General features: G+C 40.0%; 1 long non-coding RNA gene across 1 annotated transcript in view; it reads right to left on the bottom strand.

Moving 5' to 3' along the window:
* LOC109214713 overlaps positions 378 to 11813 on the bottom strand; it is a 28884-nt gene continuing 17448 nt past the window's right edge. The window contains exon 2 of the long non-coding RNA XR_002066231.1: positions 378 to 1037. This is a non-coding gene — a long non-coding RNA (uncharacterized LOC109214713). The remainder of the gene's footprint in view (positions 1038 to 11813) is intronic.

Below are 11813 nucleotides of genomic sequence, written 5' to 3'. Positions count from 1 at the left end.
ATAGTTCGATAGTAGCAGAAACTAGGATTAATTTTTAGTTTTGTTTAACATTAATTGGACTTGATAATTCAGTTTAGAGTCTTTAAGAATGGTTTGGTTATAGCTGAATAGTCTTGGCCTTTGTTTAGTTGACCATGGTTAGTCATATGGGCTGGGGTCAACTACTATAGGGTGGGTAATTTCAGATTGAATTCAGGGTTAGTTTGGGTACTTAGGGTGCATAGGAAGGCTGTAGTTAAATCTAGAACCCTCTAGAGTCTTCTAAATAGGGCCGTAGTTATAATTTCAGAAAGTTAGGGGGTTTTAACTTGAGAAACAAGCTAATAATTGAGGGATTTTTAAGCAAAACGAAAATTAAAAAGGTATTAGATGCAAAAAACTGAAAATCTGAGGGTTGCCCTCATTTATGACTATAAAAGGCATGTCTAGTGCCTTGATTCACAAGTTTGGAACCCCAAAAATTCCCCCCAAAATAGTCTTAGTTTCCAGAAGCTAAATTTGAATTTCAGATTCAAACACTAGATCTGAAATTCTCTTTCTTATCTTAGAAAATCTCCAAAACAAAAAATATACACAAAAGCCACAGAAAAATACAAAAAAAAACTGTTACATTGATCTTCCTTAGATCATTTCTCAAATTTCAGCTCTTAATTCAACTGGTTAGCTCATTTAGGATCGGAATTAGCTCGGATTTCTCTGTTTCTGTTCTGTACGCGAAGGTTTAAAGCATCTGAAGGTGTTTGGGATTTATTCGAGCTGTTGCTGGGTGTTTTTGAGTGCTGAAGGTGTTCTGTAACTTCCTAGTTCAATTTCGAGTAAACTTGAGGTCAAACAAGCTTGTTTTTGATCGATTAGCTCCTGTTGATCCTCTGTAACTCATTCCTGAGCTTTGTGAAGTTGTGTTGAACCTGCAATTGTCCCTGCTGCTGTGTTTAATACTGTTGCTTGTCATCTACTGCTGCTGATCTCTCCTTTTCCTTCTTATTTACAACTTCCAGGTACATACCTTTCTAGAATCCCTATGTATTGCTGAAAGGCTGATTTGAAGAAGGAAATAAGAGGATTAGAAGATCTGTTACATTTACGTGTCTGCTTGTGCATTAGAATTGCAGTTTCATTCAATAGTTCTCTGTATTTGTAGGATGGTTTCTATCATTTTCCCTTTTGAACACATTGTAATTAAAAACTGGACACTTAGTGTTTGCACATAGATTATTCTATACAGCATGTAAGTTTGTAATTGAAGCAGGACTTCACGTGAATTTGAATAGGTCTAATAGTCCTTTGGTCTGAAATACGAAGTCATCTGTCCAATAGTCATCTATTTGTGATTTGAATAAGGTCATTATGCTTGGTTATGAATTGACACTTGAATCAACGTAATTGGACTGGAAATCGTAATTTACTCTAGTCTAGTAATCCAATAGTTTCATTCAGAATTAGTAATTACATCTTGTGTATAATCTAGCTGCATTTTGGATATTAGTAGATCCTTGTGTTTAGCTCATTGTGGAATCAGTTGTTCAAACGCACAAATATCATATTGATCATCTAATGTCCCTCATTTGTTAGTGTATTATTTCAAATTCGTATGGTCCAGTCATAAGCCCAAAACACTGAGGGCATTTCCTACTGGTCCGGTCTTTTACTATTGCTGAGGCCCAAATATTAAGTAATTCACATTAACAGGGATGACACAATTCTCTTTTTGTGGGCTGGCCTCGAAGCCCATTGTGCTAACGGCTGCTCCTGGGCTGATTCCGATAATGTTCATTTAGTGACGGTAATTAACTAAGGCTCTTTAGAGACAAACCCAATAGAAAATTATAGTTTGCTCTAAGATGGCCTTTAAATAATAAGATGAGATGAGCCTCGCCAAACAAAAATGCTTAAATTGCGGGGCCCTCGTTAAATGCTTATATTAAAATACTTAGAATTCGGGGCGTTCAGTTTAGCGAATTTCACGGCCCTCCGCAAATATAATAACCCGTTAGTCGCTCTTAGGCCCGGCATTTAATAATATTACTTTCTTAAACTCGGGTGCACATTTATGTGACCCAAATCCAAATCCCAACGAAGTTGAAACGTGTCAAAAACCACGGGTGCATTTATGTGACGTGGTTCGAGACGTGTTTTCACGATGTTGCAATTCTCTTTAAAAATAATAATAATAAAAGCGGTTCAAAGCTAAAAAGTATATAAGTTGAAACATGTTTTAAAATCAACTAACTAAGCCAGATATGACAGTTGAGCCACCGTGCTAGAACCACGGAACCTGGGAATGCCTAACACCTTCTCCCGGGTTAACAGAATTTCTTACTCGGATTTCTGGATCGCGGACTGTTAAATAGAGTCAATCTTTTCCTCGATTCGGGATTCAACCGGTGGCTTGGGACACCATAAATATTCCAAGTGGCCACTCTGAATCTATAAATAAATGCATCCCGTTTCGATTGTCCTTTAAGTGAAAAAACTCCTTTACACCCTTGCGGGGTGAAGAAAAAGGTGGTGTGACAGCTCTGGCGACTCTGCTGGGGAAAAGAACTCAGAACTTTGGTTCAGGGTTCAGAATTCGAGCTTAGATATATTGTTGTATTTGGCTTTATCTGATTTTCCTACATGTTTCATGCTAAGTGTGCAAAATGTTGCTTTTTACCGCTTTGATATTATCTGAATTGTATATAAACTGTGGCGAAACCCTTCTCTTCTCACCTCCGGGGATGTGATCACTGGTGGAGATTCCCTATTCTGTTAGTGTCATACCTTAAAATAAGAAAGAGGCCGGACAAGTTACTAAGCCGGATGACCTTTTGGTTCCCGGTACGTAGCCCCCTCTTCGACTCGAGTTGTCCGCTCGGGTGCACAGTCTAGAACATATACCCAGGTTTTGAACCTAGAATAACTTGACCTCATGCCGGATCCCTAGTAGGAACGCTTATTTGCATCACGTGCATATGACTTAGGGGACTCAACACATGGGTTGGGTCCGTCTAGGATAGGTGTACCCGATATAATGGACCATCCTGATGCATCCTACTTGTGCATTTATCTGTTTAGGACTCGCATGCCGACCGGCTTTGAATATCTGGAAAAATTGAAAAACAAAAAGGGGAAAAGAGAAAATAGCAGTGTAGAGAGTTAATTACCTATATCAGAAAAACCAATGTCCAAGTAGTGCCGAAATTCTGCCGGATTTTTGAGAAAAATGAAAAAGAAAAGTATTTTTTTTTAGTTTGTTTTGTTTGCCAATGGAAAAGAAAAACAAAAAGAGTTTTATTTTCAAATTAGTTTGTTTTATTTGCCACTGAAAAAGAAAATATAAAAAAGAGTTTTGCTTTCAGAAATAGTGTATTTGCCAACAAAAAAAAAGAGTCTAGTTTACGAAGATAGTTAGTTTTATTTGACCGAACTACGCTGGTTTGATTCTCACCGGATGTGAGATACGTAGGCAACCCTCATCGGGTCCAACCACCCTTTTTCAAAAATAGCCAAATAATGTCAAAACTTTAATTTTTTGTCAAAATAAGTCGGGTGCCTCCATTCTTGTTTAAAATAAGCCGAATGTCCCCAAATGGGCGCCGGAAGGCTGTTTTTGCAAGAACAGCCACCCTGAGTCATTTTTAAACGGTTTGCGGGCACAGCCTTAAAATCTCCCTTTCGGAAGTGCTGAAAGGCCGTATTTGCAACACCAAGTCTTTGTTTTCTTAAATAAATTATTGAAAATAGCCATTTTTCTTTTAAGTCACAATAAGTCATCAGCTTTTTTTAAATAGTCACACTTTTCCTTAAAACTCCTTGTCCAGGATGACCACAGTTGACACTGAAACCTTCTCAGTCTTGCGCAGGCCCGTAGCGATGCCGAGTGATGCCCCGCGGGCCCCAGGGTTTGAAGCTTTGATGTATTCCTAGTTAATCGAGTCCATTTTTGTAACTTCCCTCTTTGAAAAAGAAAAACAAATAGTCTGGTAGCTTTTTGTAATCGCAGTTGTTATTAATGAAAAATTGAGAAAAATTCCCCAAAAATTGTTTCCTTATTTTCGCATTTATTTGCAAGAACTACGCTTAGTCTGATTCATGCGGGGTCATGATACGTAGGCAATCTCCATAGGATTCGACCGTAACCAAAAAATAAAAAAGGGCAAATAAGAGAAAATAAAAAGAGAGCAAGAGACAAAGAAAGAAAAGAGCAGAAAAATAATTTTGAGGCAGGGAGAGAATAGGAACAAGACAAACCAAGGCAAAAGAATAAGAAGGAAAAGAAAAGAGAGGAAAATGAGAGGAAAGCAAAGAAAAGAGGGAAATGCAAGAAACAAACAATGAAAAACACGAGGGAGGATTAAAGGAAAGGCTTGGTAAATAAAGAAAAATGAAAGCCGGGATGACGCATGCAACCAAGCGAAGTCATAATAGAAATGGTTAACTGCTTAGGTGCATTCATTCCCCAAATGTGCGGTTATCTATCTGTTAACGCTCTAACTGCTAACAAAGTCGTTGATGATGAGTCCAGGCAAGTGGTTAAGTTGACTGGCATTCTGGCAACCCATCCCTACAACACTCGCTCTAAGGATAAGTCAAACATGGTCAACCAGGAGTTAGAAGCAAGCATTGTCGACCCGTCTAGGGAGGAGGAAGTAGTGGACGTTAATGCAATGAAGGAGGAGATGTATAAACTGAAGCAACAAATGGCCAAGATGTACCGGGCATGGTCAAAGGGACATCCACCACCAGCCTATCCTGCTAACCCTGCCTACATACCACCACTAGCTCAGCCTCAAGATCCTCCCACAGTGATCTCTTCTCCGGCTTTCCCTACTTACCAGCAGTACTACGAAACCACCTCTCAAACACCACCACCTCCACCACCCAAACAAATCCCATGCCCTCCACCACCAGCTACTCCTGTGTTTGTGGCTCCTCCACCCGCCGCATTACACATATCCTCTAGTGAACCTCTGTTCCAAACCCATGAAAACCACTATTACCCACCCGAACCCACCCTCAAACCCCCAGAACCATGCTCTTACGCTCCCCGTTTTGATCTCTCAGCTGAAGAAGAGAAGCCTCCCAAAAACCCTGATCAAGAGGAGATGATACGAAAGGTCAAGAGCTTAGAGCAGTCATTCAGAAATATGTGGTGTCTCGGAGGTCAAGTGAGCATGGCCTACAAAGATTTGTGCTTGTTTCCCAATGTACAGTTACCTGTGGGATTCAAGTTACCCAAGTTTGATATGTATGACGGACACGGTGATCCGGTGGCACATCTAAGGGGATTCTACAGCAAAATGAGAGGAGCTGGGGTAAGGGACGAGTTATTAATGGCATACTTCAGTCAAAGTCTAAGTGGTGCGGCCTTGGAATGGTACACTCGACAGGATCATGCTCGATGGTACACTTGGGATGATTTGGCCCAGGCGTTTGCATGCCACTTTAAGTATAATCTCGAAATTGTCCCGGACCGTCTGTCACTGACTAAAATTGAGAAAAAGCCCGGGGAAAGCTTTAGAGAGTACGGTTTCCGGTGGAGAGAACAAACGGCAAGAGTCGATCCTCCAATGAAAGAAAGCGAGATGGTTGATTACTTCTTACAGGCTCTAGAACCCACCTACCATGGTCACTTGGTGTCGGTAGTGGGAAAATCTTTTAACGAGGTAGTAAAAATGGGAAGTATGGTGGAAGAGGGGCTTAAATCCAACAAAATTATGAGCTATTCGGCGATCAAGGCAACTACCCAGGCTATCCAGAGCGGCACTGGAGGGGTATTGGGAAAGAAAAAGAAAGAAGATGTGGCAGTAGTTGAATCAAGAGCTTGGTCCAGGGGCCCATCACTATATTACGACCAACCTCGACCCCATCCCCAAACCTACCCCCACTCCATATAGCCCACCACAACACTATCCCCACTTCTCTGTCCACCATGCCCAAACATACCCCCAACATCCTACCCATGCGCAATGGCGCGCACCCACCCCACAAAATGCTTACCCAACTCAAAATACCTACCCACCCCCAAGAGCCTACAAGAATTCCCCTGGAGCAGGTTTGCGGGCCAGCCAAAATTTCAAGCAAGAGAGGGCACAGAAGCAGGAAACTTTCACCCCCTTGGGAGAGTCATATGCAAACTTGTTTGCGAAACTAAAGCAATATAACCTGATTGCACCCATTCCTCCGAATCATGTGGACAAGCGTGCAAGAGGCTTTAATCCTTCTAAAAGGTGTGAATACCATTCCAATGTCCAGGGGCACGATGTCGAAAGTTGCCGGGATTTGAAAAGAGAGATAGAAAGAATGATTCAGGAAGGGATAATTGCGGTCCAGGACAGTACCACCCAGAACATTGCACAGAAGCCTTTACCCGCACATGATGATGCATATTTTGTGAGGAAGATCCATGGTGACAGGGAGTATGAGAGCACTCTCGAAAACTTGTTGAATGAAGTCAATAATATTGAAATTGGTGAAGGTCCCAGCAATTTTGATGGGAAATCCGATGGCTAAGGTGTCGAGTTTGGTGATTGGAAAGACGCTCCAACTCTTGGTTAGCTAGAGTGGAGTTTTGGTGGTTTATTTTGTTGTCATTTCTGTTGTTCGGATTATTTTCAGGGTTGTAATCCGGATATTGTCTTGTGACTCAAACCCTTCTATCTCTTCACTTTGCCGTAATAGCTTGTTTAGTGCTGTCTAGGTTTGTTTGTTTGTTCTGTTGTTTAAACCCTTTCACCGTCAGTCTAATGCAATTTTCTGTTTCCTGCCATTTCTAGTCATTTTGTTTAGTTTTCTTCTCCTTTTACAATTCTTTTTATGCTGGTTCTGGTGACATGACATGCACGCATAATTCTCAGTCTGGTTTTAAAAGTCAGTTTAGTAATGAAGCAATGAAACAATGTTAAAGATGTAAGGACATTCGAGGGCAATATGTAAGGGCATTTTGAGATCACTTCGAGCCCAAGTTGTGTGAAACTGGGGCAGACGGAACATAAAGAAATACTGTTGAAATGCATCATGCCACACCGGTTTGAAACCAAAGGCAAGTTTGCCCCAAGTTTACAGGGGCCGTTCGTGGTACCGTGGTTGTTATCCAATGGTGCTGGGTAATTGACAAATGTAGAAGGCAAATGTGCGAATATGGTTATTAATTCTGGTGCAATCAAAAGATGTTACGTATGCTTGTTTAATTGTGTAGTTTGTACTTGGCATGTTTTGGAGATTGGAATGACGAAGGCATTTTGTTCTGCTATCCAAACACTTTATCCTTTGTTACCCCTTTGAGCCTCGGTTATTTTCTTGCATACCCCTCTTTCGGAATCGATAACAAAACTCGGAAGCCCGAGCGGAGAAACAAGTGGAAAACAGTCCAAAAAAAAAAGGAAAAGAAGAAGGAGAAGGAGAAGAGAAGAAAAGAGAAAAGAAAAGAAAGAGAAAAACAGTGAAATAGAAAAGAAAAAAAAAGAAAAAGAAAAGAAAAGAAAAGAAAAAAGAAGAGAAAATAAAAAGAAAAGAGAAAAAAGGAGAAAAGAAGAAGAAAAGAAAAGAAAAGGGAAAGAAAAGAAATGAAAAGAAAGAAAAGGAGAAGTGGAAGAAAGGAAAGATCGCAACAACGAAGAAATTTTATGGCTTGAAATACGTTTGACTTGATCCCGAAAGGGTACTTAGGCAGCCTCTCTCTGAGGTTCAGCCACAAAAAATAAAAATCCAAAAGTCCCTAAGAAAGAAACTGAGGTAGAAGTTGTGGTTGTTGTGAGAAATCTTATTCCGAAAGTTGTAATTTTGAGCCCATGTTGAATTGATTTGAGCCTTTTCTTCCTAACCCTGTCCAAAAGCCTGCATTACGGTCCAAAGAAAGACCTTCTGATCAATCTTCGAGAGATGCCGAGTCAAGCGAGTAGAGGTGGACCATATCAGGGGCAACACTCCGGTCCAAACAAGGGAAATGAAGAATGAGAGAGTCTTTATGATAAATGCCCTCATGGGTACCACAAGGCGATGAAAGCTGAGAGAAATAAAAAAATGAGAGAGTCTTATTGGTGAAAACTTTCACGGGCACCATAAGACGACGGTGAGATGAGAGAAAGACCCAAAATGAGAGAGGCTTGATGGTGAAAACCCTTCGGGCACTACAAGTCAAAAAAGGATTGTGATTCAAATCGGATAAGCGGAGCATTGAAGCCCAGTTTCACGGCGAAAAGGTACAACAAGAGCTGAACGTCAGATTTGCTTAACAGAATAGGCTACAGGTGCATGTCAAGGTCATCAGAGTCGGTATCTACATCCGATAGGTTTCTACGTTGTAGTTTTCTTATTAGGAATCATCTCTTTCCATTATCCTTTACTCTGTTCCTTTTGTCTTATTTACTCCCTCTTCCTGAGTCTATTTGATCATAACAAGCGAGAAATGACTTCAAAATCTGCCACCAGCTTTCCGATTGAACAAAACAGGATCTGGCCAGCATATCAAATCGTCATAAGTCTGGAAAAACAGCAGGCACACTGAGTTGGCAACAATCTACATGCCTTGGGTTCCTTGTGAAATGCAAGGGCTTGGTATTTGTCAATTCATGAACAACGCAACAAATAAAGGGATTAGGGTGAACGGATCAAAGGTATTTTCGGTAAAACACGAAAGGTTTGGTACATATCAGATGGAGGGTGCTTGGTGAATGGATCAGAGGTATTTTCTGCGTTAAGGGTAACAAAGGAAGTGGTTAGCAAGGTCTCCAAGTGAGAATCAAATATCAAGGCGGGTGAAGGAACAATAAACTTCAAGGCCGAGGCCAGTGGTTAAATCAAGAAAGAACATCATGTACACGAAGTAGGAGCAATAGACGTGCTTTGGGATTCGTATGAGACATAAGGGTTGGGGGAATGCCAGTTCATGCAATGCAACAAGTAGATGATATCGGGCATAAGCAAGGTCTTCGAGTGGAAATTAGTCCTTTTGGCAAATGCAGAACAGCCGGCTTCAAAGTTCAAGGCCACAAACTAACCCCAAGTCTTCTTTGTTTGACACAGGAAAAAAGCAGTGCAAGAAAGTTGGTTCAACAATAAGAAAAAAGAAAAGAAAGAAAAAGAAAAGGAAGAAGAGGAGAGCCGACAAAAGGGAAGTTTCTCAAATCTTCGCCCTGGCCTGTCTTGTTAGCGTGCACAAAATGCTGCCATTGCTTTTCACATTTTTTCCTCCTAGGATCTAAATCCTAGTCTGATGGATTTTCCTCCAAATCAAAATCTTAGTCTGATGAACTTTTCTCCTAAGATAACAAAAGACCTAGTCTGATGAATTTTCTCCTAGGATCTAAATCTTAGTCTGATGAATCTTTCTCCTAAGATAGCAAACCTAGTCTGATGAACTTTCTCCTAGGATCAAAATCTTAGTCTGATGAATTGTTCTCCTAAGATAGAAATCTTAGTCTGATGAATCTTTCTCCTTAGATAGAAAACCTAGTCTGATAAATTTTCACCTAGGATCAAAATCTTAGTCTGATGAATTGTTCTCCTAAGATAGACAACCTAGTCTGATGAACTTTCTCCTAGGATCAAAAATCTTAGTCTGATGAATTTTTCTCCTAAGATAGAAAACCTAGCCTAACGAATTTTCACCTAGGATCAAAATCTTAGTCTGATGAATTGTTCTCCTAAGATAGACAACCTAGTCTGATGAACTTTCTCCTAGGATCAAAAATCTTAGTCTGATGAATTTTTCTCCTAAGATAGATAACCTAGCCTGATGAATTTTCACCTAGGATCTAAATCTTAGTCTGATGAATTGTTCTCCTAAGATAGAGAACCTAGTCTGATGAACTTTCTCCTAGGATCAAAATCTTAGTCTGATGAACTTTTCTCCTAAGATAACAAAAAGGGACCTAGTCTGAACTTAGATAGAAGACCTAGTCTGATGAATTTTCTCCTAGGATCTAAATCTTAGTCCGATGAATCTTTCTCCTAAGATAGAAAACCTAGTCTGATGAATTTTCTCCTAGGATCTAAATCTTAGTCTGATGAATTTTTCTCCTAAGATAGAAAGCCTAGTCTGATGAATTCGCTAGTCAAATGTCCTTGGTCTTACTCACAGGATCGTACATTGCAGTCACGTCTTTAGTTTTACACTCATCATTGCATCAATAGCTTAGGTGATCTACATTTTGCTAACAAATCTTCCCAGTGCAAAACTGGGGCAGAAAATTGTCTTTGTTTGTATATTTTGTTGAAGTCAGGAGCCCACCTGGAGAACAAGGGAATACTTTTCAAGTTCAGCAATCAGGAGCCCACCTGGAGAACAAGGGAATACATTTCAAGTTTCAACAATCAGGCACCCACCTGGAGAACAAGGGAAGTACAATTCAAATTTTAGATTTCAATTTTTAATATTTGATAACATGATGTGCCCAGCCACCACAGTGGGGCAGAAAATTTTCTTTGTTTGTCTATTTTGTTGCAGTCAGGAGCCCACCTGGAGAGCAAGGGAATACTTTTCAAGATCAGCAATCAGGAGCCCACCTGGAGAACAAGGGAATACTTTTCGAGTTTCAGCAATCAGGCGCCCACCTAGAGAACAAGGGAAGTACAATTCAAATTCTATCTTTTAATTTTTAATATTTGATAACATAATGTGCCCAGCCATCACACCGGGGCAGAAAATTTTCTTTGTTTGTCTGTTTTGTTGAAGTCAGGAGTCCACCTGGAGAACAAGGGAATACGTTTCAAGTTCCGCAATCAGGAGCCCACCTGGAGAATAAGGGAATACTTTTCAAGCGTCAGCAATCAGGAGCCCGCCTGGAGAATGGAGGCATATATTTCAAATTTCAGCAGTCAAACATCACTCGGAGGAATGGCAAAATATCTCCGACCACAATTCAAGGCAACAACGCAAGAATTCCATCGGAAGAATACAAGTTCAAGGCAACACAAGAGCAAGATTGAAGACATAGATAGGACTTTTTGTAATTCATAGATCATAGCTTAGTCTAGCTTCTTTTTATTTCGACCTGGTGTAATAAGGAGGTCAGCAGGCAGTAACCGCAGCAACACCAGTGAAGTTCATAGCTCCTGGTAGTCCCAGCTACCAGACCTTCCAGAACTACATTGACCTGATTCCTTTATAGCCAAGGATATCTAGGCAACCTTTGGAGCAGGGTTCGGTCAGACGGTTTTCAAAATGCTTCTCATGGAGTGCCGAGCAGGCAAAAATCCTTCATGGCGCTCATTTATCTTTGCCCGAAAATCCTTCGTGTCTTCAAGCAAAGAGGGGCAGTTGTGAGCACGTGATTTTTGCCACGCTTAAACTACTCCTACAAAATTCCTCAGAATTAGGATTTTTCTTTATTATTTAAATTTTTAGGAATTAATTGCATGATTCTGTGTCTTGTTTGCATTTTTGTGTGTATTTTGCTTGATATAATTCCAAAAAAAAAATACAAAATAGTATGCATTTTAATACTACAAAAATAAGGAAAATAACAAAAAATGGTTCTCCGCATTTCTACTTTCAATTTTTAGAATTTGTTCTAAGTTTTCTTTTAAATTAGAAATTAGTTAATTTTGGAATTTTAATTAGTCAATTTTAGAGTCAATTCGGGTCTTTTATTTTTAATCTTACATTTAATAAAATCAGAAAATAATTAAAAAAAAGCAACAAAAAAAAAGAAAAGAAAAGAAGCAAAAACAAACAAAAGAAATTAAAATAAAAAGGGCAAAGGGCTGGCCATTTTGGGCCACTGTCAAGCCAGCCCAAAGCCATAAAACTCCAAAAAAAAACAAACCCTAGCCCAAGTCAGACACCCCAGAACCCACTTCAAACCAGCCCAAACCCCTAATAACCCGGC

This window comes from Nicotiana attenuata, chromosome 1 (genome assembly GCF_001879085.1).
Source record: "Nicotiana attenuata strain UT chromosome 1, NIATTr2, whole genome shotgun sequence".
In the NCBI taxonomy this organism is placed as follows: Eukaryota; Viridiplantae; Streptophyta; class Magnoliopsida; order Solanales; family Solanaceae; genus Nicotiana; species Nicotiana attenuata.
Note: the sequence above shows the minus strand (reverse complement) of the source record. Positions and strands in the feature narration are given on the sequence as shown.